This window comes from Phocoena phocoena, chromosome 2, assembly GCF_963924675.1.
Source record: "Phocoena phocoena chromosome 2, mPhoPho1.1, whole genome shotgun sequence".
NCBI lineage: Eukaryota > Metazoa > Chordata > Mammalia > Artiodactyla > Phocoenidae > Phocoena > Phocoena phocoena.
Window position 1 is genome coordinate 47911885 of NC_089220.1, and position 5876 is coordinate 47917760.

Consider the following 5876-nt stretch of genomic DNA (forward strand, 5'->3'; position numbering starts at 1 on the left):
CCCACTTGCACCTCCAGGCCTCAGCTTGCCTAATCTGTGGTATGAGCAGGTATTCACCCTTTGAGGCTGAAGGGGAGGAAGAGGGAGGCCGGGAGTCGGGGGTAGGAGCAAAGCCAGCGGGTGGCACACAAGCAGGGTGAGGGCCCCAGCAGGCGGCTACCATAAATACTACCAGAGTTTAGCCAATCCCGAGCTATAATGTGTCTTGAGCTGAACCTTCCTCTCTCTCTGTGTCCGACTCCCCTTTGTACTCCACCCTCCACATCCCAGCCACCCACTAATCCAGCTTCTCGCCATCATCCTCCTGGTGGGTGTCACTATCATGCCCGTTCTTGTATTCCTTGGAGAGGTGGGCCGAGGAACCCAGCACGGAGAGCGAGAGGAGGCCGGTGTCTGCGCTAGCTGCCAGCAGCGAAGGGGGCTGCAGCCTCCCAGGCAGTGGGGTCAGGGGCTGGGCCAGAGTCCGCAGCTGGGACAGCTGGTGGGCTTGGAGCTGCTGTCGGCTGATGGGGTTCAGCTCAGGAGCAGCGCCCTTCTTGGCCCTCTGCTCTTGGGGAATGTAGGGCTGGACCTAGGCACATATCCCATTCAGCCTCTTGAAGATTTCAGCCTGCTTGTGCGTCTTCACGTTCAAGCCGTAGGACATTTCGTAGTACGTCACTGTCGACTTAAAAAAAAAAAAATGGGGCGCAGTGGTTGGGAGTCCGCCTGCCGATGTAGGGCACACGGGTTCGTGCCCCGGTCCGGGAAGATCCCACATGCCGCGGAGCGGCTGGGCCCGTGAGCCATGGCCGCTGAGCCTGCGCGTCCGAAGCCTGTGCTCCGCAACGGGAGAGGCCACAACGGTGAGAGGCCCGCTGGACAACGTGAGAGTTGCGAGTTAAATTTTATCTGGAGCAAAATGAGGACTGCTGCCCGGAAGACAGCATCCCAGATAGCTCTGAGAAACTGCTTCAGAGAGGCAGGCGGGAAGGTCAGTGTATATGTGATTTAGGTGAAGGGGAATACAGGCAATCAAGCGCATATTTTTGCAGAAGGTTGCTGCTAGTCTTGTGAAGGTTACTGCTACTCACAAGGAGCAGTTGTCACCGTGAAGGATTTTAGTGCTTTTCTAAATACGAGGAGATACAGGATCTGGGCCCGTAAAATTGTCTCCTGAAAATATCTAACTATCTGAAGGCCTGTTCTGCCAGTTTTTCCCAGAGCACCCAGTGCCTCCTGTCTGCTCTCCACCTGAACTCCTTTCAGGGGGCGTTGAAAGTCAGCAGCTGCAGCAGCACGTGATTTAATCCTTGTAGGGGTGGACGGCAAGTGCCCATGGAAAATGCCAATTTGTAGTTGACATCACATAATGACTCAGCGTCTCCAGCTTCTCGCTGGCCTGCTTGTCACATTTGAGTTTCAGACTGTGGTACTGAGCTTGCAGCAGCTGAAACTCGTCTTTGATATGGTGGCGGGACTGTGGGGTGGTGAATTTGAGTTGCTGGGTTAGGTGCGATGAGCCGGATGCCTGCTTTGTGGAAACACCTTGTTAGTCGCGGTGGGGGGCGCGGAATGCTTCCCAGCTGTGCGCGCAGGCTAGGACTGCTCGTGGCGCCAGGTGGCTGGGCCTTTGTCCAGGCGGCACGGATCCGCAACTCCTGGGGCCGCTGCCGCAGCCTCTGGCGCCCGGCCTCACCCGCTTCCTGCTTCCTCCTGGTCTTGAAATTCTGTCTTTTACATGTCTTATCCAAATTTTGTAAATCAGACTTCTCTCCCTCCCCTAAGAGCAGAAATAGGTCTTTTCTGTGTGGAGGTGTTTTTTTTTCTTCCATTGGGGATCAACTCTCAAGACAGGATGTGGGTAAGAATAGCAAACGTCTGAGAAAGTGAGCTGCGATATATTTTATTTCCCCCTGCCATAATCAAGGACTAGCAGTCAAACACAAGTTAAAATTTCCTTCTCCTCAACACTGTCAACCTCGCTTCTAGAAATTCTTCTGGGAAATTTTATCTGGTTGACAACTGGAAGAATAACGCAACACACATGTTCACACACACACATGTTCATACACACACACAACCGAGCTCTCCCTTTGGCCTCACTTTTGCTTTCACAGGCATTTATGACCAGTTTGAAAGGGGACTTATAGTGAGGTGGCAATGTCCTAAAATCTCATTCTTTGAGGAGCATGGCCCCCAGTAAGAGTTACCACCTGAAGTCGCATGTTTCCCTCGTGTTGTGTTCCTGGGTTGGCCAAGCCACAGAGACTGGGCAGGAAAACAACCCATTGGCATATAGGTAGGCAGGTTCACTCCTGATTATGTAGAATAGATCAGGGCTATCTTTCATGTATTTATGAATTTATGAATCACTGGGAATCTTATTAACATATAGATTAGAATTCAGTGAACTTCTGGAATAGGGCCCAAGAGCCTGCATTTCGATGTGTTTGCAGGGGGAGAGGTGAGCTCCTCTCCTTCTACTCCAGTCAACTTGAGCTCCTCCCCATGGAGTCTGCATTTCTAACAAGTTCCCAGGTGGCACAGAGTTCCTCTGTGGCACAGAAGAGCACCTCTCCCTGACCTTGTCTTCTCTACCTTCCCATCAGAAAATTTTAGAACTGGAAGGGATCTTGAACATCTTGTTGAATTACTCCTAAAATACTGGCCTATGGAGAGGTCTCATCTGAACCACTGGGGGAGCTTTAAAAACCTAGACTCCCAGAAGTTCTGATTCAGTCCCAGGCATCTGTATTCTTTCAAAGCTTCCCAGATCAACTGGAGGTGAAAAAAGGCTTTGAACTATTAACTGTCTCCTTTTATAAATAAGGAAACAGGCTGTGAGTGATTACGTGACTTGCCCAATAAGACCTAGTTAGTGAAAGCAATGGGACCAGAACTTAGAGACCCTTTCCAGCTCACCGCCCTCCTATTTCCTCTTTGGCTGCCCAGGGCAGTAGCTTATGCTAAGAAAGGAAAGCAACTTCCCACCCCAATTCTTTAGGATGAATAAAAGCCAAGTCCAGTGCTGTTTACTGGCATGCCATTTCACCCAGAACATTTTCCTCTGCTGGAAGCAAGCCCAGAGAGGTCTAATGGGCATTTGTGTCTATCCTACTCTGGCAGAAAGTTGCATGGACAAGTGCACTGTGGAACCGGAAATGGACGTGTTTCACATCATATTCTCCTGGGAGATAATTTCATACTTTAAAAGGTTTTTGTTCCTAGGTGTTTTGGACACCGAATGAAAATATCTGTGCTTTCAGTGGTTTCCATGTAATCAACAATCCTAAAATTGACATGTTGTAATCCTTTCTTCCTAGAACCTGAAGCTTTCTTGTTTATTTTCATCTCAGCTGCCATAGCTCCTGGATTGGGTTGCCTTTATCTGGTCTCTTTAATTTTTGGTGAAACACTGAAACTTTGCACGAAGTCAACTTCTCCTTCCTTACTGAGCTGTGCCAATTCGGAGAATGGAACTGTGGTTTGGGTTATTCCTTCTGTCTGGGTAATTCCTGCTTTACCATTGTTGGTTCTTTGTCTTTGAGAAGAAGAAAATCTCTATTAATGTTAAAGAAAAGTATATGCTGGTCTCGTTCCACCTAAACAGCCCTGTTGTCCAGTGTGAGGAAGTTTCCATGCTTTACAAGGGTTTTCTCTACAGTATCTGCATCTCCAAGCTGGACCATCTCCTCTCCACTTACAGTGAGATGTCTCATCCAGAGAACCTCTCCTCCCCATCCTGAAGCCACTCTGGGCTGCTCTGGCAATTAGAAACTCCAGCCTCTGGTCACCCACTGAAGGAATTTCCTGGTAAACAGGACATCTTGTGACCCATCCTTGGGTTTCTCTGCTAGAGACAAATCTATTCTTGTCCTATGAATGCTGCCTCTAGAGAAAGAATAAACATAGAAAGAGCCTTCTTCGAGTGAATTTTCTTTCTAGAGCAGCTTTTAAGCAAGTGGCCTAAGACTAATTCTTGCTTAGGGACACTGCAGACATTTTCAGGGCACTGACTTTCAGCAGGTGCTCTCATTATACAGTGGGCTTAGCTTGGACTAAGAATGAGATGGCTGAGTGCCAGGCTCAGCTCCCCTCTGCATTGTCAGATGTCCTAGAGAGCTTCAGGCTTCCCACTCTTATAATGGGGATAATGTCACCTGGACTATTTAAAATGAGAACATGAAATGGAAATCCACGGGACATCCAGATATTTGAGGATGTCCTCCAACATCTAAGACAAAAAGCAAAATAATCAAGGAGAAACCTCCCAGAGGAAGCAGAGGCAATGCAGCAGCAGAATACTTTGGAATAAGAAGATATGCTATCCATAAAAAAATTACTTAGATGCTATATAAAGATGGAATATTCAGAAACAGCAGAAAAAGCTTTTTAGAAATTAAAAATAAGATAGCAAATAAAAATTTAAAGGGTTGGAACTTAAAATTGAGGATACCATCAACTTTAAATTGTAAGTGGAGCAAAAAGACTAGGAGATAGACAATAGGAGAGAAAACAAAACAAAATAAGAGATCAACCCAGGAGGTCCAACATCAGTCTAATAGGTGCCACAGCAAGCGAGAACAAGAGAAAATGGAGGGGAAGAAACTATCAGAGAAAGAATACAAGACAATTGTCCAGCACTGAAGGATAAAAGTTTTCAAATTTAAAAAGTTCACTGAGAACCCAGCAAAATGGTTGAAAAAAAGATCACATCAAGGCAGATACTTGTGGCGTTTTAGATCACTAAGGATAAAACTAAAGCTTTTGACTTCTTGACTTCAACATTGGAAATTAGATGAAAATGGAGTAATGTCTTCAACCTACAGAGGAGAAATGAATTTCATCCCCAAACTATCCATCAAGTATGAGTATAGAATAAAAACAGTTTTAGACATGCAATTTTTCAAAAACTTTATCTGTCAGACACCTGAGGAGGCTCAAGCACAAAGGGAGTTCAAGGAAGATGTACAGAACTCAAAGCAGGAAGCGCCTAGGCCTCATGGGAACTGGAAAGTCTTAAGGCCACAACCTTCTCCATCTTTTTCTGTTCCTTTCTGGAGCTGTGGTCTCTTACCTCTGCACATCTTCTTTCTCCTTTCAATGTAGACCACTTCTGTGAGTCTTTCAATTTTTGTTCAGGCTCTGGCTTGACTGGGATTCTGATTTTGCTGGTGCTCATAGGGAGAAAATGAAGAGAGGGAGGTTCTTGAATACCTCTGACTAATAAGCAAAGACAATCACAGATTTATGTTCCAGAATGATTCAGAGAAGCTATAAATCATTAAAGACCACAGTGCTAGCTGTGTATTACAACTTGAGGTGAGCGGCAGAGCCTAATAACTGTTCCCCAATATCCACTCTCTTCTTTCTTTTGATAATCAAACCCCCACTATTTACTTAGGTACATGACTGCCCAGGTAGAGACATTCACAGGCCTCAGTTGGAACTAGATGGATGTGGCCATGTGACTAAGTTTTGGTCAATAGAATGTTAGCAGAAATGATGTGTCCACTTGTAAGTAATGTCTTGCCTTTCACTGCCTCTTTATCCCTTCCCACAAACCAGAGCATGAATGGAGCTTCAAACACAAAGATCACACTCTGGGACAAGAGTCATCAAACTTTAACCCATGGGCTAGATGTGGCCTGCCATCTGTTTTTGTAAATAAAGTTTTATTGGAATAATGCCATACCCACTCATTTATATGTCTATGGCTGCTTGCATGCTACAATGCAAGACTTGAGAAGTTATGGTGGAGAACGTATGGCCCACAAAGCCTAAAATAATTACCATCCGGCCCTTTGCAGAAAAAGCTTACTGATTCCTATTCCTGTTCTATGATTATGGAGCAACAAGAGAGAAGGAGCCTAGATACCCAAATGACCCCATGG

General features: G+C 46.2%; 1 pseudogene; it reads right to left on the minus strand.

Annotated features, from left to right (window-relative positions):
- Positions 1–277: 277 nt before the first annotated feature.
- On the minus strand, positions 278–1814 carry LOC136118380 (TLE family member 5 pseudogene; annotated as a pseudogene).
- Positions 1815–5876: the final 4062 nt, after the last annotated feature.